Source organism: Frieseomelitta varia, unplaced genomic scaffold, assembly GCF_011392965.1.
Source record: "Frieseomelitta varia isolate USP_RPSP 00005682 unplaced genomic scaffold, Fvar_1.2 scaffold_37, whole genome shotgun sequence".
Classification (NCBI taxonomy): Eukaryota; Metazoa; Arthropoda; class Insecta; order Hymenoptera; family Apidae; genus Frieseomelitta; species Frieseomelitta varia.
Genome location: NW_025110112.1, coordinates 18,978 through 42,450, shown reverse-complemented (window position 1 = coordinate 42,450; position 23,473 = coordinate 18,978). Strand labels below are relative to the sequence as shown.

General features: G+C 39.3%; 1 long non-coding RNA gene across 3 annotated transcripts in view; it reads right to left on the bottom strand.

Annotated features, from left to right (window-relative positions):
- LOC122530969 overlaps positions 1–23,473 on the bottom strand; it is a 44,582-nt gene that overhangs the window by 16,321 nt on the left and 4,788 nt on the right. Inside the window, exons 4-5 of one of the 3 annotated variants that reach the window (XR_006307156.1) lie at positions 9,705–9,783; positions 7,965–8,726 (exon numbers count right to left, since the gene is read on the bottom strand). The exons of 1 other annotated variant lie outside the window; for it this stretch is intronic. This is a non-coding gene — a long non-coding RNA (uncharacterized LOC122530969). Of the gene's footprint in view, positions 1–7,964; positions 8,727–9,704; positions 9,784–23,473 lie in introns of those variants that run through there. One more of the 3 variants, XR_006307158.1, reaches the window with a different exon arrangement.

Sequence of the window (23,473 nt, the reverse complement as noted above, 5' to 3'; positions counted from 1 at the left end):
GGTGTGCAAAACAAACTTCTCTTTTATACACGTAAGTGTCTACCGACCTGAACTGATATATCGAAACCACGCTTTCTCACGGGAATCATCCACCGTAACGTTTCTTCGAAGCTTTTATCAACGATAAAAAGGCTGAAATCGATCCGATTAGAATTAATTTTTCTTTTTTTTCCATTCATCGGAAACAGGTTGAGTGAGTAAACACAGGCCTCGTGAACGTTACTTCTACGTAATACTATACAGAGTCGGGGGGCAAGAGTCGTTCGAAAGAAGCCGGACGTCGGGCTCGAATCGCAATGGACTTCCCACATACTTTCACGCGGTGTACCCTCTCTCATAAACCGTCTCTCGTTTTCTCGGGCCGGCCGGTGAATATTGTCACGCACCGTGTTCCCATGTGCGAGCGACGCAAGTGTGGCGCGTGCATACGGCACGCGTGCTCCCTGGAAATCGATGGCAAACCGGATGTTCCATCAACTCCTATTAAAGCTCGGCAGTTTCATACTGGCTCTCTTCGGCACTGTGCAATCGTACCGTGGAAATTCCGAATGGAATTTGACTCGGCTGACCATTCGATTCGACTTAATTTCTCTAATTTCTGCAATTTCAATGGTCTTCAAATTTCTTTTCCGAGGGAAACGCGGGATAGAATTATCGTGACGTAGTTAAGTTTGAAATTTTCCTGTTTCATCGATTAAAGAGATAATGCACGGTTATCGCGGTACAAATTATAGGTAAAATGTATATTGAAGTGACAGATGTTTGCTAGAGGTTCGCGAGAATGGAAAAAGAAATAAATGATAACAGTGACGAGAAGGATATATTGAATAAAAATTACTGAAACTCCCTTCCGTAATTAAAAGAACGAAAGTAAAATCATGTTAATATTAATTATTTAAAACTCTCTCTTAAATACCAAAACTATTTCGAAGGATAATATACATCGACGAATGTTACATAAAATGTAGAATCACGTTTCTTCAAGATACAAAAAAAAAAAAAAAGGAAAAATTTCACCATACAAATGGGTTAAAACGACCAACGTCGCGTATTCACCCTGAAGGATTCTACGTAATTCCACGAGAACTCTGTAAACACATGGGGGCATTAAACGCATCCCTACAACGCCACACCCCGTGAACATGCGTGCACACGGAGCCGTGAAAGTTAGAAGATTCCTACGGTTTTTTCGGTTCCCACGAGAGCGGGGTGCGTCAGGTGGCTAGCGTGGGGTGCGTGCATCCTCCTTTTCTTCCCTTACCCCTCGAAATAGATGTGTATAAACTTCATCGTGAACCCCCTGGCGCCGTCTCATCCTAACTATTTTCAACACGCAGCTACCACGCGTGTACGTACACACGTGCACGCCCGAAAACACAGAGATTCCACGCGATGATCCACGAAGAAGATTACCTTCGCTGACCTAGTAAATACAATCGATCCGCGTCGTCGAGGGTGAGGAGGAATTTTTCTGACTGTTCCCGAACCTTAAATTCTCATCGGCGTGATTTAAGAAGATGCATGGGATCAAATGATCAAATTACGATACACAAAAGTATAATGCAGCAGTTCGAGGTGGTTTCGAGAAGAGGAGCGTGAATCCGACTCTGGTGGTATGAATTTGTCCGAAGTGAGTTATCGCGTTGGAACCAGTCTCCCGGACGGCTGATACATTACATCGTTCAATTAAATTTTAATAAATTTGTAACTTTCCGTAAATTTATGATTCTCTTTTGAATATAAATTCACGACACCTCTGGGAAATGATTTATTTCGCGTGACGCAACGCACGAGGAATTTCGGAAATTTTGTCAGAGCGTGAAACTTGTTCCTTTCGGAAAAGGGACGACGATTATTATTTTTTCGTGATTTTTTTGGTCGACGGAAAAAATAACGAGGATTGCGAAAGAGTTTCTGCCGATCGTCGAGGAGGTTTTATTCCGTCTGTACATTTCGGTGCATTTATTCGCAGACGAGTTTTTGCCGAGGAATCGTGCAGCTCCATCGTGGGGGAGCATTCCCACCAGGCAACAATTAACATTCAAAGGAGACGAGACATTTCGACTCGTGTCGGTTCGTTCTACACGCTCGTTCTTTTTTTGGTCTTGTGACGTCGTTGACCCAGTTTTTCAGTCGTTAAAAAGATTTAATATCGGCGCGATGCGACGGACGTGTTATCTTTTCCAGCAGACTAAACGAATATTCGAATATTCGACTAAATCGAAAAGGGAAATATCAATAGCGGTACAATGATACTAGTAATAAATTAAAGATTAATTTTCATTTGAAATATATTAAATCTGAAAAATTGTCACTGGCGGTAATATAGATATATCATTTTCTGAATACTGAATGTTATTCGACGGTCATAGATATCTTAGAAAACAAAAATATCTAGGCTCCAGTAATTTAAAATTGCCAGTGTTTCGTAGTTACTGGAAAAAAAAAAAATACAAATTTGCGAAATAAATAATTCCTCCCAGATGCTTTGAAGAAATGGAGAAAGATACTGAAACGGACATCGAATTCCACTGGTTGCCAAAAACCTCTCGGAACAGTCTCTCCTTTCTCCTTCTCAAGCAAAAATGACGAGAGGAAGAAAGAAAGCGCAGAGAAAAAGAGAGAGAAGAGATAAAGTTTCTCAAGAGGCCAGTGACAACGACTTCCCACCCCCTCTAAGTAGATTCGGTTGAAAATCGACGGTCATAAAAATCTTAGAAAACAAAAATATCTAGGCTCCAGTAATATAAAATTGCCAGTGTTTCGTACTTACTGGAAAAAGAAAAAATACAAATTTGCGAAATAAATAATCCCTCCCAGATGCTTTGAAGAAAAGGAAAAAGATACTGAAACGGACATCGAATCCCACTCGTTGCCAAAAACCTCTCTCCTTTCTCCTTCTCAAGCAAAAATGACGAGAGGAAGAAAAAAAGCGCAGAGAAAAAGAGAGAGAAGAGATAAAGTTTCTCAAGAGGCCAGTGACAACGACTTCCCACCCCCTCTAAGTAGATTCGGTTGAAATTCGACGTTGAGGGGGGAAGGAGAGCGAGGAATAAAGAAGAATCGGTGGCGGGCATACAACAGAGGAGGAATACGTGTATATAAAAAGAAAAAAGAAAAGAAAAAAAAAAAAAGGAGGAAGAAACTAGGGAAGGTCGAATGGCAGAGGCACGAGATCCTTCCCACGTCGACGAAACGTGCTGAAAGCGTGCTGCTCGCGTGGCCGTTAGAGCGGCACGTTAGGGAGGAAAGGGGAGGAGGTGGCATCGGTGCATCGAGCCGGAATCTTTCTCACGGGCGAGGAGGACGTCAGGTGCAGGACCTCCTTCAGGAAGTACAACGGTTCCTTACAAGGATTCGCGACTTCTGCCTTCCCACGCTCCTCCAGTTGTAACGGCCAGATTCGACTCTTCCTCGCCACCCTAACCGTACCGTTTCGCCTTCGTGTAGGGGGAGAACCCCACAACCGGCAACAAGTTGATACCCCTCGACTCTCTTCTCTCAGTTTTAGTCTTCAACGCTTTAGTCGTCACGCTCGTTCCGCGTAATTAATCGGAGATTTACATTTGTAATACAAATTTTCAGATTGATCCTACAGTTTTCCCACGTGATCGTGACAACTAAAGTTCAATAGAAAAAAAAAAAAAAAAAAATGAAATAGAAATTCTTCCATGAAAAGTGTTCGCGAGAAGAAGCGATTATGTGTAATATTTTCGATTACTTTTCTTTTAATAATAATGAAAGACGCTTCCGCAATTAAGAACGAACGAACGTGCTTATCATGTCGCTATTAAAATTAATTTAACAACACGAATTTCATGCGGAAGCAAGTCCCCGGACAATTTAAGACAAAATTATAAAACGAAATCGGCCCTTTTTCAATAAAATCGCGCGCAATGTAAACCACGCGCTTCCTCGTGTAATTTAAAAGTGGTTTAAAACTGCAACATAAATTGCAGAGTAATGAAGCAAATTATGAGGAAAGAAGCGTCTCATCTGCGAAATAAAACCTCCACGTGTCACCCGAGTACTGTCTTGTCGCATCCGATTTCGAATATAATTTCCCGAAACATAAATTCACCATGAAATCAGCGTTTTCACGCGTTAATAACGGTTCGCCACTGCCGCGAGATGGTTGTTCATCTGAAATTAGTGGTTCCTCGAGAGACTCGCAGCGTCGTCGTGCGTGGACGATAATAATTTCTCTCCCCATTTTCTCGAGTGTGTTGAGACCGTTGATCAATCAAAATAAATATGGCAAGAAAAAGAGGGGAAGAAGCAGGTAGCTGCAGGATTCGACGTAAGATCGATCGCAAGTTACAAGGTTAAAACGCAATAAATTTGCAAAATTTATGCTGGACATTATTACAGGATCTATTTCACAACGTTATTGCTACGCGCTCGGATAGGCGTTATTCAAATTTATGCGAAACATTATTAGGATAGAAATTTACGATCGTATTGCATAACACTTCATAAATTATTGCACGTCTTAATAATCAGGCAATTCTCAGCGCAGATCTTTATCATTAGCATCTTAATCCTAACACCGTTTCTCCGTTATGTCATGTCTGCTGAGTTAATTTCAGTTCTGGACTGTAATGACAAATTATTGTGCTATTAATCCGTGTAACCGCAAACTATTAATTTATGTAAAATAATAGTTTTTTCACAAAGTGGTCTATAATAACCACTACTAATCACTGAAGTATGGTGACATTTGCAAAATGAAAATCACTCAAATGCTCAAAGATTCGTAAACATTCGACAGTTGTAACAACAAAATTGTGGATCATCGTGCATTTTGAGAAATCGAAAGAGTGCGAAATATCGAAAATCACACAATACACGGTAAATAAACCAAATTTCCATTCAAATTCAAAAAAAGAAAAAAAAAGAAAATGCGGTTCTACTTTCCTGAAACAGCCTGTTATACATACATACATACACATACATACGTATATATATACATCTGTATGAAAAGCAAACGCGCAGCAACCAAAGAAACGCATAATAACGTCCTCGTGTCCCTCGATATTGAAGGTAAGAACGAAATCTCCAAAGAAATAAGCCAACAATGAGGCCCCGGTAGCATAATGGAGGGCAACAGTTGCGCCCGTCAGCGTCGCGATTCCACCGTCGCCGTCATGGGAAAAATCGGCTGGAAGGGAGAGGTTTTCGGGGCCTCGAAACTCGAACACCTGGATTTTCCAGAAATGAAAGGGCCACGCGACCGTGGCCACGCAGATCACGCCTCGGCCCGCTACCCGAGTCAAGTGGCTCGTTACTAGGGGATCGTGGGAATCTGGCGGAGAGAGGCCTCGATCGGAAATTCGACTCGGCGGAGGTCAGCAGGCGGACTTTGAGATTCGTCCCACTTGTTATCCACGCGACCGACACGCTCGCTACCGATCAGGATCCACGTTATATTACAGTATGTACGATCCGTTATAGCCAGCGTCCGACGCGGAATAAACAGACGTGTCCATTAGCCGTCTATCAGACGGACGGCAGATTTCAAAATTGAAAAAAATTATACTCGTGGAGAGGTTGAACGTTGGAATTGAACGAGAGAGTAGCTCGAAACGTGGGGATAGTAAGTGAACCTTGGCGAGTTTAGAGTGACTCTTGTCAAGTCTCAACTGGGATCGTTTGGCTATCGAAGATTATAATAACCTAGGATTTTAAATGACTCGTTTCTGGAATTTTTGATTTCATTGACTTTGTCAGCAACGGCGGAGAATATACAAAATATGAGATAGAATAAAATTTTTGTAATGTATCAGGAATCACTGTATAACTCTATACTACTTAAAGATTACTTGAAGATACTTATTTAGAACGAAGCAATAAATTTTATAAAATTGTTGATACGATGACGAAGGGGTATCAATACTTTTGCAGCCATGGTGTAACAAGAGTCTATATTAAAATAAAAATTTTCCAATCATTCTCTCTTCAACTCGACATACAAATGCAAATATCGGATATGAAATTGTACACAGATGTAACAGATGGTTCCACATTTTGAAAATCTTATTTCCTCTGTTCGTTACTTCCAGCTATTGTGTGTTTCTGCAAAAGTGAAATTCATGCTGCAGAATACAGATAAGACAAAGAACATTAAAATGGATAACTTCGTGTAATTGGAACTCGGCGTAATACGCTTCACGTAATCATCGTGATGTTACTTTTCGCGCGGAATTAGTTACAATTTTAATTTTCATTTATTATTTATGTATTTAACAACGGAATGAGAAACGTCCCACGCTCTCGGAGAAAACCGAAGCTGTTATTATTACAAATTGAATTTCGAACTCACCCCCGGCAGCGCATTGTGTTTAATCTAAACTTTATATCAAACTGAACAACGCTGTTGTGAAAGAAAATGAGAGACGACTGACTTGCATTCGTTCGTTCGAAAAAATTAAGTAACTAGTTATTATAGCGAACGTAATACGCCGAATATGAGCTATATATATATAGTTAGATACGTTTGCAAAACGCGAGAGACCACGCAGTAGCGTAATCGAAAGAAGAGATCTGGAATGCCAACACGTACCACGTACCACGTGTCAGCCACGAGCTAGCCGTGTGATCCACGTGGCGTTTCTGCAGCTCGTGCTACCTTTAGATTAGGTGCTACATTTGAAAATCCTACCCTCCGTTCCTTCAATAATTTAAAATACCTAATTTTACAGTATAGAATTAATCGTAACACGTTCGAACTTAAATTACATAAACATTTACAGTCGCATTTCTCCGTCTTTGATGCACTGTAGTCGATTTACTTTAATTTTATTTCAATGAAACTGAAACACTGACTTATTTGGATAATTGAATTCAATTATTTTATTGAACATCACCGTGAATTATTAACGATATTAATTTTTTAATTTACTTTTACATTTTCTGTATATTTCCTTGGTTGTAATGCGTTAAACTAAATCAGATAATCACGTCCGTTTTCGATCTGTTTCGTAGATTTATTAGTTTCATAACCGACCCAAATAAGTACAAGTATATAAATCGTAACTGTAATATTTCTGGAGCACGTGAAACGTTGACTTCGTAATTTATTACTATCGCGCATACCGAACTAGTTGTTTCAAAAAGTCAAAGGGATATCAGAAGCTGAAAAATTTCATCGAGTTATTCCGCAAAGTTGATTACTCGCGTGTTTGCTGTCAGCAATAGATAATTTTTCCTCGGGAGTGAAGCACATCCTTGCGCGAGAGCCTCGTTCGTAATTCGTAACATCAGACGTTCCATTACATGAAGTTTACCATCGAGTTATTACTTTCGCTATAAATTACCACTCCCGATCGGTGATTAATCCCGTCTACTTTTAATGCACTCTGCCACGATTAGATTAACTAGGAAGAAGCTTCTTTAATTCGTTTACCTGCAACGCTCGAACTATTTCTATTTTTCCTGAATTAAACATACGGTGGCTAGCGGTAACTGTAATGACAATGAAAAATTGTCGATAATTTCAACTAATTTAACTTTGTAAGAAGAAGAAAAAAAACGAAGAAGAAGAAGAAGAAAGAAAGAAATTCACTTGCTCTTATTTTAAAGTATGAGACCTCTACTTTAGTCGTGAGTTTATAGTGATTATGATAATTTATATTTATATCACAATACTATAAATAAATAACAACTCCGTAATTAATTTTAGTTGTTTATATAAAAATATTACCAATATCGCAAAATATACAATTACTAATAATTTAATGAAGATTACATAATGGAAGTTAAATGACGAAATAACGAATGAAGAATTTCTACTATGGCTACAATATATATCAGTAAACATTTCTATGGTGATAATAAAATTAATAGCTATTTTTAAATATTCTTGTGTTTATATTAAATACACATCTCGACGGAACATAGATGTCTGATTGATCTAAATTCTTCGAAGTAGAGGTCGCTACAAGTTCTTTCTGAAGAAGTTTCTCTATCTTTTTTTTTTTGACTTTAACATCTCCGATGAAAATTTTATCGGCAGTTTTAGTATTAAACCTGAAGTATGAACTGCAATCTCGTTCAGGGACACGTGCTGCAAGTTAACTCTGTACGTATGTACACGCACGCACGTACGCGCGTTATATATATGTATATCCTCGTCTCTCCGCACGCGACCATATCAGCGCGATCATATCCATCTGACCGCGCCGAGAGTCTGTTGACGCGTGTACGTAGGTAGCGGGAGGCAGAGAGATGCAGAGTTGCCCTCGTGGGAACGAAGCGGCCGTCCGCGGCGGTGAAGCGTTTCAGGAAGCTCTCGGTGTTCCGCTCCCGCGGTCACCAGGGCGTCCTTAACAGCTTCGTGCCTCCGACGTCCCGGACGTGGTTCCTCTTCAAGCTCGAGTCGCCTCGACGACGCCCACGTTCCAATCGGCTTCCTCATCGACCTCGTCGTCCACGTCGGGGAAATGGGAGCTGCTGTTGTACCAGCTCTCTCTCTCTCTCTCTTCTCTCGACTACGCTCTACTCTGGTTGCTGGTGCCGTTGCTTCGCTCCGACGGTTTCATCACGCGGCGCAACGTTAATTAGCGACGATCGCATCGAGACCGCGATCACTCTCCGCGATCACTCTTCGATCTTTTTCTGCCAGGGATTATCGTTTTGTCGTTGCTGGAAGCATGTGTCAGTGACGGCTAGTACCTAGCAGGTAATTAACGCGTCGACTGCTACCATGGTGACCGTTGTTTCCATTTCTGTGAATATTTTAGGATAGTTAAGAACGAGACGAGTTATCACTGACAATGAATTTTGAACAAGTATAATGCTTTCACTGGGCTTTATTGTAATATTGTAAACTTCGAAATTGTCCTATAGAGGAAACGTCGAAAGAAAGTTTCGAGTGGCAATCGACGTGTTAAAAAAAGTTTGAAGAAGAAAGGCAGCGTGCTTTGAAGATTTCTCGAGTCCCAAGTGATTCATAAAACCACGATCTCTTAGCTAGTTGTCGCTAGTTTCTTTTTTTAAATAACGTCTAACCGATTGAATTCAGAATTTTCAAAATTTAGCATTGAGCTTTTGAGTTTAGGACTTATTAAGAATCGTGAGCGAAAACGAAAGTATCAAACTATTTGTTATTATATTTTAATTTTAAAACGAAAGAGAAAAAGAGAGAGAGAGAGAGAGAGAGGAGCAAAATTTCCATTTACGCGAAATTACTTTTAATATCACGAGCATTTAAGAATCGTTAAGAATCGTAACATCACGCGCCTCGTGTTTCCTCGTTTCTCAAAAGAGGGATACTTATCAAACAACAATATTCCGTTTACCGTGTAAGTATTGGAAATTTGCAGAATTTCGCTCGAGTAACGATCGAAAGGTGGTACACATTGTATTAATCTTGCGGTGATTCTTACGATCTTTGTGGCTGTGCGTTGACGCGGCATATTCTCTCTCGCGCCAGCGTCTTTCATATCGTGTGCAAAAACGTAACAACCGCCGAGCCAACGTGTGTAATATAGTACAAGGAGAGGGGAGGTGATCTTCTTATAATTACCGGCGCATCGATGAGCCGCATAAAGTCGTATAATTAAAGATAATGGCATGCTCGTAACATGCTCGTTACGACGCGCCATCGAAAAATTTGCAATTAAAAACGCACCCCTTTAATCCCGCAGTTTTAATAATCCCGCGGCGGTTCGTTTTCCACCGAACGAACGAACGATTATACGTACTTTAGGTAATTACGTTTCTTAAGAAGATGTTGTAAAATTGAAAAATTAGGGGATGCGGCCGCGATTTTTCCTCCGGCGTCTGGAAAAAAGAAAGAGAAAATATAATTACTTTTTTATTCTGGATGTTTAATTTGGTACTTGGAAAGTTCTAAGACAAATAATTTCGTTCGTTGACTATAATACCCATCTACTGAAAATTTAAGTGACTCGTAGAATGTTACTCTAAAATAATAGTAACGGAGTTTCTAAAATAATAATATATTCTAAATAATAGTAACTTTTAAAATAATAGTAAAATAATAGTATATTCTAAATAATAGTATAATTCTAAAATAACAGTAACTTTTCTATAAATTTTTGTTGTATTGTGAAAGTGTTTGAAAATACTCTTGTGAAAATATTTCATTAAATAGGAAGAATAATCTTGTGAATTTTATAGATTTTTTTGAATTGTATTTTAATAATGTCATTTGTTAAATGATATTGATGATCCAAAGATAAGTAATTTATGCAACAGTTTCTCAATTTATTTATTTTTGCTTTAGAGTTTATCTTTCATGTTTCTTCTCGTCTATCTTAAACTGTTTTCATCTTTACCAATTTTAATTTTTAACCAAAAAGTATTTTCTGTATTAAAAGTATTATTATTTTTACTAATAAAATTATACAATTTCGCAGGAATATTTATTATGAAGAAACTTTACACTTCAGTTCAAAATTCTTCTTCAAAATTAAAAATAATAGTATTATTAATTTCCTATTATTTCTGCTATTCCTATCAATTTCTCAAAATCCAAAGACTATTAACAAGAGAAAAATTATTCATCACCAAATACACTATTATTCCCTGCCACAAATTTTCTTTCATTTTCTATTTCAATGAACTTCCCAAAATCCAAAGACCATTAATAAAAACCAAAATTGTTCGTCACCAAGCGCCCTAATTGTTACAAATTTCCCGACGCGAACCGAATTTCACTTCTGCCACGCCCAATTTCCATAAAAAAAAAAAAAAAAAAAAGAAAAAAAAAGAATTTAATTTCCCTGCTTATATTGCTCTTGTATCGTCGTTATTACGATCGCAACGATAAATTGCTGTATCCCGCGATCAATCTTTCAAATTTCAATCTTTCGTATGTACGAAACGTCAATCAGGATAATAAAAAACGCCATTACCTCCCATTCTTCGATCCTTGTGGCATTTACCGTTCGCGTGCACGTCGCAAGAAGAAGAAGAGGACGAAGAAGAAGAAGAAGACGAAGAAGAAGAAGACGAGGACAAAAAAGAAGAGGAAGAGGAGGAAGAGGAGAAGGAGGAGAAGAATCGACTGGCGCGAAACAACGTTACGAGGTCTCGAATGTGTACCGGATGCATGGCGTATCGCAGAAGTTGATGTATGATCTTTTAGCGACGCGCACCTGCCCATTCGTGCTCCCGGTACTTTGACGGAAATCATGGTGGCTCTCCGCGATTGCCACGGACGGATCGTTCAGGCAACATTATGAAAAAAGACGGGACAGCCAGTCCCCACGACGACGAAATTTATTTTCATGCCCCCGCTGGTAATCGGCGGACGGTCGTCATCGAGTAATAGATCTTTGTTAAGAAGCGTAACGATTACGAGAGAAAGTCGCGAAATTAACCGTGACCGGTAATCACTGAAATTACTCTGCTTCTCTCTCTCTCTCTCTCTCTCTCTCTCTCTTCTTTTTCTCGTACGGGCACATCTTTAGCTTCCTTCGAATACGCCCAGCTCGATCTTTATCGTTCGTTTCGTGAATTAACGGTTCCGGGTTCACCTGACTCCGGAACGTTTCCTCGCTTAAATCAGGAACATTCAAATTCGACCGGCCAACCGGGTTCCAATGATTATATTTAATGGCTACATTTAACGGACATTTTCGCGAACGCGACATAAAAGGTGAAATCTGCGTGGAGAGCACCAAATTGTTTCCTATGGTTGTTGAACGAAAATTTGTAATACAATCGTCTCGTTATGTCTGTTGGTTTTACTTTTGTTGCACGATAAAATATTCTTATGCTTATTTTACCCGTGTCTTAGAAATTATTTCAACCATTGTGCTCCAAAAATAAGAGAATCATTATTCCAGTATATCAATATTATTTAATATTCCAATGCAATTTAATAAATGAGAAAATCAATACAAATAAATAAATCTAATAAAATTGACTGTAATGTCGTGATGTTTCTCTCTTTCTCTATGCAATAATTCTTTATCAATATCCTGACATCTCCGCACAATTCACAGCAACGGGAAACTAACGAATATCTTCGAGGAGATTCGCAAAGCGAATTCGTCACCCGCAAGATACGCCCGTTCCCTCTTAAATACCCAATGCCCAAAACAATAAGCTCCCCGCGTACGCAACCTGTTCCACGTACGCAGCTGACAAATTCATCGATTCCCCTAACAATAGGTTCACAGAGGCGTGATTTCGAGGAGAAAGAGAAAAAGAGGAAAAAAAAGAAAGAAAGAAAGATTACGAGTGGCCACTTGTAACCGACCTTCCGTTTTGGAATTCCCACGGATCATGGGGAATATGCGGGCCCATTCACGAGGATTTCGTAGTCGATAAACGTTCATGCATATTTATGACGCAACAATGAAATTGGATTTGGAGCCAGGAGAGCACACGGCTGCGCATGTGTGTGTGTATACATACATACGTACGTACGTGTATCCCCTTTTCCTTTCCTGGATTCCCTTCCGCGCGTACACACGTGCGTTTTCATTCATGAAATCGTCCGCCGAAGTTAGCGTCACCCTTCCCCCCTTTTACATCCCCGAGTGGCGATTCATCGTTCGGCCACCCCTTGATTCATGATAATTTTATTCCACGTTCATTCAGCGGTTCGAAACGGGGGCTCGGGCGAACAGGAAGAAGTCAAACGCGGAAGGGCAGAAAACACGAAATGTCTCTTCGCATGTCTGCGATAACGACGTGGCTGTTAGTCGGAACGATTGAATCTTCTTTTGATGTACGCGACTGACAGCCGTAATTATTTACCAGAATGGGAAGGAAAATAACAGTATACTGGAGGCTCTTTCTTCTCGCGTTAATACGTCTCTCTCTCTTCTTTTCCCTTCTCTTTAACCCTGCCACGCTCTTTTGGCCATTTTCGGTAATATTTTTTTTAACGATAATAAATGTCCACCGTCTGTTATAAAAAGTTGATGTACAGGGTGTTACAGCAAGCTGCAGGATCGTCTAATTTTCGAGATATCGAAAATTACAGAACACGAGGTCAGCGAATGTGTTTCGCAAATGGCTCGTTTGACAAATGTCTTGGAAATTAATCAATTTTACAACCGAAGTAACTCGCTGCCTTCTTTCAGAGGTTGAAAAAATATACAGTTTTATTGAAAAAGATTGTCGATCTTTATATAAGTTGCAGTGAAAACTTGTGAAACAATTTAATTCATTTTTTTCTAGTGAAATTTTTCTCTATCTTCTATCGTTTTAACGCTATAGTTTGGTTCTGTATTCCGTATTGGTGAAAAAAGTTTTTTTTTAAATTTCCTCTCTCTCTCTCTCTCTGTATTAAGTAACATCGGAAAATTCAATACTCACAGCAGAATTAATACCTTTCGTTCTCTCTTTCTCTCGAGAAGCGACAGCTTGCGGAGAAATTGCTTGTATATCAATTATTTGAACATTTTCAATCGACTGCTGTTAATCGATTGCCTTTAAAATCAATCGTGCACGAATACGAGATATGGAGGGAATTTTTTGTTATAAAAAAACGAAGAAAGAGAGAGAGAGAGATTCGAAAGTACAATTTGTCTTCAATGGTTTTTTACAGGAATTTATTTTAGGTTAGTTAAGCGATGAATTTATTGGCGCTCGACAGTTTGGTGTAGCTTTTTTTTTTTTTTTTTTAATATCATAACGGTACGTTTAAGTAGACCATTCTTCTCGAACGGTGATGTTGCTACGTCGTGTAAAAAGCATTGACAGCTGAATTTGTAGTAATCTGCGGTTACATTAGCATTTTAATTTGTTTCCCCTTCGATACGTCATTTATTCGTTTTTCTTTATTTGGTTTAACGATTCGGTGATTTCTTCTTTCTTGACAGAGTTCTTTAATGGCTCTTTAACTGAAGGTACAGATTAACTGCATGATACAGAAATCCGCTGTCGCAAATAATTGATCTGTTTAATTGAATTATAATTGTCAACATGTGACTGTCTTTTTGACGAATATGGATGTTCAAATTGATAGACTGAGTTTCTATCTCTCTCTATCTTTCCATGGACAATAATTTCGTTCATAATCTTCTTCATCTCAATCTATTTCTTCATACACCGTCTTTGTTTTATTCTCGAATGACTCGTAAAAAATATAAAAATATTTTTAAAAACTTACAAACTCTATTTTTTCCTACGTATAATTTTTATCCCACTATCAAGTCTGTACCAACTAATACTCGAATGTTTTCATAAAAAATATAAAAGTCTCATTAAACTAATATTCCCTTTCTTTTCCACGATTTTTACTGTCGGTTATTTTATTAAAAGGAAGAAGAAGAAAAAAAGGAAAAAGAAAGAAGGTATAAAAGTCCAACTGAAAATTTATGAACTCACATTTTCGGCAATATTCCCCGAATTTACGGTACTTTGCGGTTCATATTGAAACAGCGAGCGAAAAACACCGAACGAGAGAGAACACGAGCGAAATTCCTCCATTCATCGAAGCTGAAAAGGAATACGGCATTTAATTGCACGTTTCGGTTCGTGACCAGATCGTCCTTTTCGCGACTCGCCGGGCCGGAAATTAAAATTTCACGTGAGAATATGCACTTCTTTTATGCCCGGTAGTCAATTCGGGATGGTTATTCGCGGAAGTGTTTCGAATTCACTCGATCGTTTAAGTATCCTCGATTTCGTTGACGCAACGACATTGTGAACGATCCGCTTCCTGCAAGGAAGAATTAAGAAACACGTGTTATTTTTTTTTTTTTCCAAAGGAAGTTTATTCCACCACATCCTCGATATTGACAAAATCATACGGTTCGATAAATATTATTGATTCAATATATTATACACAGATTGTTAACTTTTGGACGATGAAAATTAATTATAATATTCCTATAATATCCATTTTTTATTTTCTGTATAATTATTTAAAAACTACAGCTATGAAATTAGATTGATTTTAGATTGTAATAGATTTATGAAATTTTTTTGAAGTGGCTATAGATATAAAATTGGGAAGTTGTCCCCCTTTTTCGAGAGTTTCGTGTCTCATTTACTGAGAAGACCTTGCCCAAACAAAGTCATTATATCAATTTTGCTCCATCCACTAATGACTTCCTTTGCCATTTTGAAAACGAGAAGCGGATAAAGGCCGGAAGAATGAAACAAAAACTGAAGATAAAAGAAGACTGGCAGAACATAATGACACGGATAAAAAAAGTAATTACAGACTAAGCAAAAGTAGTTCACGAGACATAATACTCTCGGATGCGTTACTCACACGCTGGATATTTTATCCCAAAATACAATGAAAAATATAAAGGAATTTCCTCTTGCATCTTCTTTTAATCAGGATGAATATCAAGGTAGTAAATTAACAAATAACATGAACATCATATTCAATCAATTTACACAAAAGGTAAACCTTCCACTAAGAATTTTCTATTTTCTTAAAACATCGTCATACAAGTTCCGCCGATCGACTTGAAAAAAATGACTTCCTGTTCCTTTCTCATTTGAATTCACAATACCATTCCAGTTATGACAGTTCCATGAGAAACTATATATAAATGAAACGCCTGCTTAAGAAATTTCACACAAACTCCAATTTTTATTTCAGGATACCGATTTCAAAGTTGGTAACTTTTCTCCAGAGGGATTTCCTTTTCTTTCCCCCGCGTCGTATCCAAGCTCGTTCGACGATTTTCATAACCGTAAAAATATCGCCGGTAAACACGGAAGAAGAAAGTAGTACGATCCCCCGTCGTTTGATTTCCAATTTCACGAAAAAGTGAACGAGACACATCCGTGTCAAAAATCGCACGCCAATTTCCTTCCAAGAATCCCGATCTCGAAATTGGCGAAACTCACGATTCCAAACGATTTTCTTCCCCTCTCGCAAACCGTACACAACCATAAAAATGTCGCCAGCAAACGCGAAAGAAAGTAGATTCCCATCGTTATTACGGTTGTGACGAATGATGACGTGATCCATTGTACAATAAATCGCCAACGAACGATTTTAAAGGCGGTGCTTGTACGTTTCACCCCGTAAATCGCGCGCAATATATCTGCCAGTGGGTTCGATCGGGCCCGTAATTAAGCCATAAGGACGCCTGAATGTAATTTATTCGTACGAATCTACCGAAAGTGTTCGCCGATCCGACGCTTCGTTAAAAACCTTACCGCCGCTTTCCCCGCGCCTCTTCTTCGTCTTCGTCGTTCGTGTTCCGCGACAGAGACACGTTTACGTCGCGTAGTTACACGGAAATTTATCGCTCGTTGTTTCATATAGTCCGGCGGCGAACGAACGTGATCTGGAAACCCAGAGACTCGGGCATGTACGTGTCTTCGGGTGTTCTTGGTTCGAAGGAGCACACGTCACGCGTATGAATGAAGACAGTCGTCCATGTGATAGATAACATTACGATTTTAACGATAAACTTTTACGAGAGGATTCTTCGCATCGTTGACGTTTAAAACTGGAGGAACGTAAGGAACGTACAGCGCGAGTTCTGCCCGAAAATTAAGCGTATGGTAATAATAAGTTATTTCTGCGTCTCTGGGAATTTGGGTCAACTTTCTTGCGATGTACTTTTATATTCTTTGCCGATTTCGCGAAGAATCGAAAGTCTCAGAAATCGACTATGTGTACCTTTAACTAAAATCCCAGCTACTTGCTAAACTAACAAACTAACTACATAATATTGACCTAAACTAAAGTTTCAGCCTTTTAATTAGATACGTTCGCGAGAATATAAATTTTTAATTACAATTTAAACAGTGTTAGAAACAATTCCAATTTTCCTTCGTCCGAATTAAATAATTCTGCTTTGATGAATTTAATTCGGTTATTTATAGTTCCAGCTACTTAAAAAAAAAAAAACATGAAGGGGTTGAAATCTCGTTAATCAGCGAAATGTATTCTCCGAGGTTACTGAACGAGTGGAATTTAACAAATGTCAGATACAAATGTACAAAGGAGGTGAGCGAGCGTGAAATTTCAACCGGACTGCAGGAAACCTGTCTTTCACCTGCAACCGCGTGAAAACCATACGGAATACGCGTAATTGCGAAAGTCGTATAATACAGATCAGAAAGGGGAAGCAACATCAGTTACAGTCCTCGCGAAGCTGATATACCCGGTTGTTAAGAAATTTCGCTTGTTTCAACAACCGTAATAAGATGGCGAGAGAGTGAGAATATTTTATTTCCAACGAGCTTCGGCTTTAGCTACAATTTTTCAAGCCCCTCTTGAGAGCCTCTTTGGCAAAAAGAAAAAAGAAAGAAAAAAGGAAAACGTATGTATACACGCCGGTTGATTTCGCGAAGAGTCGGACGATTAACGAGCGTCAATTTATTCAATGTCAACGTTCCTTTCATTTATGAAAGCTTTCAATTACTCGAACTCGTTAACGATCAGCTCGTTACGCTGATAAACAGACGGATCGCAATTCATTATTCTATACTGTGATTTAAATTTCGAAATGAATTCTAATGTCAGAAAAATGGATAGGTGTGGAACTTCTTTCATCGTGTGGAACAAGCATATCAATCGTTTCGTGTATAGATTATTAATTTACTCGGTCATGCTAGGTCACTCATAAAATATCTACATTATTTTACAAGTACCGTCGAAAAATAAAAAATAAACTGTAGTGTTTATCATTAATTTCGTAGATATCTGCTTAAAGTACACGTAGGTTTGTTTCAACTCTTCTTAGAATTCCGAGGGAACGGAGTCTAATAATTTTTAATTCTCGTCGGAGGGAAAATTTTATTGATCGATTCGAATCTGCTGTCTATGTACTTTCAATTGAAACTTGGCTCGACTTGAAGGTTTGCTGTAATTGATGTCTCGTTCACTTCCAAAATCGAGCGGTGAAAATTGAACACAATTTTAACTTCGAAAACACTGTGTACAAAATTGAGAAATGTTCGCAAACCAATCAAATTTAAAGAGATCAATGAGGAAATGATGAAACAAATACAAATTACAATACACACATTTTTACAAATATTTCAAACAATATTTTCAGAAATATTTTAGACAAATTCCATTTCACTGAAAACACGGTTCAAAAATCCTTCGATCTGTGCCATTCGATGGTAAATTCGTTACGAACCAAAGTTCTTCAAATCTCCCTCAGCCTTCCAACGTCTCTAGCAACGGAGAATCCTCGGTTCAATAGAAAAAGCGATGAATCGCGGCGCGGTAAATCGGAGCCTAGGAGGACGCGTGCTTACCACGGTACGCACGCGCTTCCTCACACGCGAGCGAGCGAAAGAAAAGAGGGAGGAGGATCGGGTTGGTTCGATCAATCGCCAAGAAGGAAGAAGGAACGTGGTCGTGGTCGTGGTCGTTGGAAAGAGAGAACGAAAGAAAGAAGGGGTAAGAGGCCCCTTGTCGGAGGCTACCGTGAGAACGAGGTAAGGCTTCATGTCCCAGACGGACCCATCGACCGGCACGGGGTCCGACAGAGAGAGAGGGAGAGAGAGAGAAAGCAGAGAGAAGAGCAGCACGCGAGGCCAACAACGAGAGGACGAAAGGAAGGAGGAAAGACAACGACAGGTCGGGCCCCGGCCACAGGGCAGGCCGTTCAGGGCCCGTGCTCACGACAGAGACAACGACAGGCGCGAGCCTCACACGCGACTCGCACACGTCCACGGCCCGAGCCGCGAGCGCAAACCGCGCTTTTTCTTTTTCACGCTGCTATACACCGTGTCGCGAATAAACACACCTATCAACCGACATTCGAAAGCTCGTGCACAAACAAACACGAGACTTTACGTACGTGGAACTCGATCGTTTGTCAATATTAAATCGATATTAAATTGCAATTGTACCGTGTAGCATTGTGAAAGTTCCTATCGAGGAATTATTCGATCGCCGAAGCGTTGAATAACTGTGACTCGCGTATTTCGCGACACTGTGTATGAGAGTGCTGTACTCTCGGGCACACGCGACCTCGTCTTTTGCCATTCTCCTTCTCACCTCATCCCCCGTCGCTTCGCCCCTCTGACCGTCCTCCTGTCTTTTTCGCTGGAATGATTGATGTCACTTCTTCTGGCAGCCAGCCGACCCGGCCCGCGATTAATTGCTACCGGGCTGCGATGTCGCCGGATCGTTCAACCTCCGAGAAGTAGAATTCTTTTCGCCGGGTTCAACAGTTTCTTTCGATCCTGTTTGAGCACGGTTTGAGTCGAGATACGTATTATGCGTGCGTGAAATGTAGGAGAAAAGAAGACTGGCCTTCGTAGGGTAAGGGGAGGGTTACTTTAGTCAAGAGATAAATACTGGTTCGTAAACGAAATTTCGGCATTTCGACCAGTAACTCGGCGATGAAATTCAGCTTGAAACGTAATAATTTGATGTAGGTTGCTCGCTGAAAGGTATTCGAATGACTCATAGGTAGAATAGACGAAGCAAGTTTTGAAACAAAATCTGAGAATGTATCGAAAGATTTCGGGATGTTTAATATAAATGTACGATACACGAAAACCATACTATGTAAATAAATCTTTTAAGCAAGTGAATTTTTAGCAAGTGAAATGCAATCTCCATCCGAGTATCAGTTCTTTGCACTTTGTATTCGTAAGAACATACATTTCCATAAATTCTAATAAACTTCCATTAAAGTCTAAAATTCTAAAAAAGTCTAGAAATTACATGGATGAGGTTGAGAAAGTTAATCGTAAAAATGTGAGAAGGAAAGAAAATTTTCAACTTTCGAAACGAGCTTCCACTCTCGTGATAGTAACCCATTTTCCAATTATTTACCGGAACGTTCGTTCGTGCTCATACACAGCAGTCCCTGCCATTCACGTACGTGCATACGTACTTCAAAATGGCTTACCTACACCACGTACGCTCGGCCGAGGTGGAAAGGGCATCCGGATTCGCGTATTATAAAGTCTTGCGCGAGGTCTTGGCCCCGCAATCAGTTGCAATAAAACATATAAAAACGTGCATAAAAAAAAAAAAGAAGAAGAAGAAGGAGAAAAGGGAAGAAAAGGAAAGGAAAGAGGTAAAGGAAACCCGGCTGCCTCTTTTTACGTGCACGCGAGACTCGCCTCGTAAAATCGTTCGAGAGTTGGATCGGGGAGAAAGGAAACGAGCACCAATTTTTGCACCGATACCCGCGTACGCAGAGAGTATACTTTCGAAAGATTCTGAAAGAGCAGCTTGAGCCGGCGTTAAGTTTCGTTCGTTCGACTGGTTGACCAGCGAATTGGTTGAACGATGCATGTATCCATGTGCTGAAAAAGTGAGAAACGATCCTCTCGTTTGCTTGGAGAACTTGTTGAATATTGAAGTTTGAATTCCGCCGAAAATTGGAAATGGGAGATATACGATCGTTCAGCATCTCAAACATTTTGAAACACTTTGTGTTTTTATTTTAACAGCGAGCTTGTTGCACAAAGTTGCGAAGAGTATTTAATTTTTTTAAGTCGTGTGAAGTATTTAATTTCTCTAATATTCAAACATAGCATAGTCAAGCATAGTACCGTCGTTTCACAGCGTTTGTGGAAAATTGGAGTACTTGGAGGAGAAGGAATATAAAAATTTCTTTGACAAGGAAACATTATCAAAAATCGTATGCGAAAAAAATTTTCCCCAAGCGCAGCCTCGAAAAGATTATAAATATAAAATATATTAAATTAAAAGATTATAAATATAAATTATAATATAAATTATCAGCACCAACAACTTTCAAGACACTGTTCTTTCCAATATTTTATTTGCGAATATACCCGGTCGGTGTATATAATTTTGTTAATTTGAAAACGCCACTCCTTCGCGATTTCTCACTTTTTTTCGCCGTGTGATTACGTGAAAAATTAATTATCGAGAGTATCGAGCGCGTGCATCGCGCATAGAGAATAAAAGATGACAAATGGTAAACGATTCGCGTCTGTGCCGATACGAAAACGCGAGTTGATCGGTTTGTTCTCCTCCGGCCTGTTACGTCCCACCTTTCACCGACAAACAAAACGAGAAAGGAAAGCATCGAGTTAATTGAATTAATGCGACACCGGCTGCATTCGCAGCATTTATTTGCACACGTGCCTTCGTTCCACGCTTCAGCAATTGATGTTAACGCCTTCCGTGCGATTACGGAACGGCGAAAACGTTTTCGCGCATAACTCCTGTCACCCGCGGGGGAACGAAATTGAAGGTGTAATTTCCACTGGAATTAAAATTCCTCCGAACCGCGCACGCAATCGTGCAAGTTAGCGAACGCTTGTTTAATGCCAGCTAACGTGCTTTAATGACAACTAAGACGACGTGCGTTCCAACATATCGAGCCGATCGCCTTCGAAATTATCAGTTTCAACATCTAAACTCACTCTTCGTGCAGCCGCAGTTTGCTCGCGGGAATATTTGAAATTTGTGACAACTTTCGCGGCTTCGTTGTTCGAAGTGATTATCATCACGTTTGCAAGCAGTAAATTTCACGGAGATCGCGATAAAATTTAAACAATTATATTAATTAAGCCTCGATGATATTTATATTGAAATGAAAAGTATGGAATGATAGGTTTTTTTCGGGGAATATTTCTTGTGTCTGAGAGAGTAAAAATAATCGAATAGTTGGAAGTATTCGAGTGTAACCTTCAAGTCGAAAATTATTTTCTCGAAACGGAAACATTTCATCCTATATAGTTTTTATTTATCTTTGCGCGTATGTATAATGTCTCTTGTCAATTATTTGCTTCAGCGTGGCCCAGAATTAGCCAAATAGACCAGCAAACGTCGAAATTTTATTTCACATCACGATTTAAATTTAAAGAACACCTACGCGAAAGGTTCCGAATATTTCTAAACGATCATTCTTTAAATATCTTATTCGACACTGGAACCACTTAACCAGATCATTGAAACGTAAAATTTCTATCAGAGATCTAAAATAAAGAAAAGAAAACAGAGGAAATATTATACATTAGAAAAAATACGTTTGAATCTCTGAAAATACACTGTGGCTTCGCGTCTATAGAATTTCTAGAAACAAGAAAAATCATGAATTGGTCATTCTGACACTCTGTTTCGCGTCTGAAGTGAAATTTCTGGAAAAGAAGAAAAAGAAGAAAACTCGTAAATTGGTGTGAACCATTTTGGTGATTGAAGCGTTCAACAAGAGTCCTAAATTCGCGCTTCTGAATCAAGTTACACAAGACAACACAGGAATAAGACTCTCTTTATATTCGCCGATCAGTCGACACAGACGTTCGCTTATCGATAGAACACGAATGAACGCGTAACGTCTTTTGTAAGCATGCGACCAACGACGCGCTCTCGATGTGTTTCTCTAGTGGCTTCATTGACGGCACGGATCGCAAACATTCGCACGCTTCGAGGCTCGTGCACTTACGTTCTTGCCCGGTGATAACGGTCTGCGTGCTGACACAGGCGATAAACGCTCGCGATAGCTACACCCACGATACTGCACGAAGTGCTTTTTAACATCAGCCCGGTGACATCATTAATTATTGTTTCCCTTCCCGGTATTCCATCGCGTACCAAGGAAAGTCACTGGAGAACTGTGAGAGACCCTGGCCAACCGTCAGGTTTCGATCGACAGAAAATCTGGCGAAAGATCAGTTGCGTAGTTTGATTAGGGCGTAAAGTATCGTGTCGCTTCTCGGAACGTTCGATTTGACGCAGCAACGATTTTATCCGTTGTCGACAACGTCACTATACAATGATCGACGACGTTTTGATATGTTGAATTTCCTATTTCGTCGTCGAACATCCGGATAACAGATGGATTTAACCACTTGCGCTGGCAACCGATTGCGGACCATAACGAGTGACCAAACCGTGAGAATATTTGGCCCAAAAGTTGCAATATTTTCTTGCAGTATTTTAAGTACATCGAAATATAACCCAGGCAAAATAAATAATAAATCTATTACTTCTTAGTAATTTCTATCCAGTAATATATCGATGGAAAGAGGACGAGTTATGGTCCGTGAACCAGTTACTTATTGTTAGCGCAAGAGGTTAAGTCTCGTTCGGTGAGATAGGTCAGTATATTTTTCTGATGGTAGATACTAACTATCGTGTAATGGAAGAAACATTTATAATACGTGAACATTTATAATATTTCCTCGATAGCAAAATAACGCGTATTGTTAAAGAAATGTGTTTAATTTTGAAAATACTTTAATTTCAACCCTTCCTTTTGAGGGATGAATCATTTCACGTTCTAAAGGATCGTATAATTTTGTCCTCCGCGTGCAATCGACTTTGAATGATTGAGTCTCTAACTTGATTATAGTCTGTTAATACTTATTTTAAAAAATCACGAAGGGAAAGCACAAATAATCGTACATTTTAACATTTAAGGCTTTGGAAAATTTAGAAATGTTTCTAATGATTGTTTTTCCTTGTACTCTAACTCGTCTCATTTTTCTTCGAAGTCGAATAAAGCTTTTAAACAATTGTTAACTCGTTAATGGCAATAATAAATTATCAATCGATTGGTTTTTGTACTGGGAGAGATGAATTTGCTGCATTTAATGCCGAAAATATTCATAACAAAAT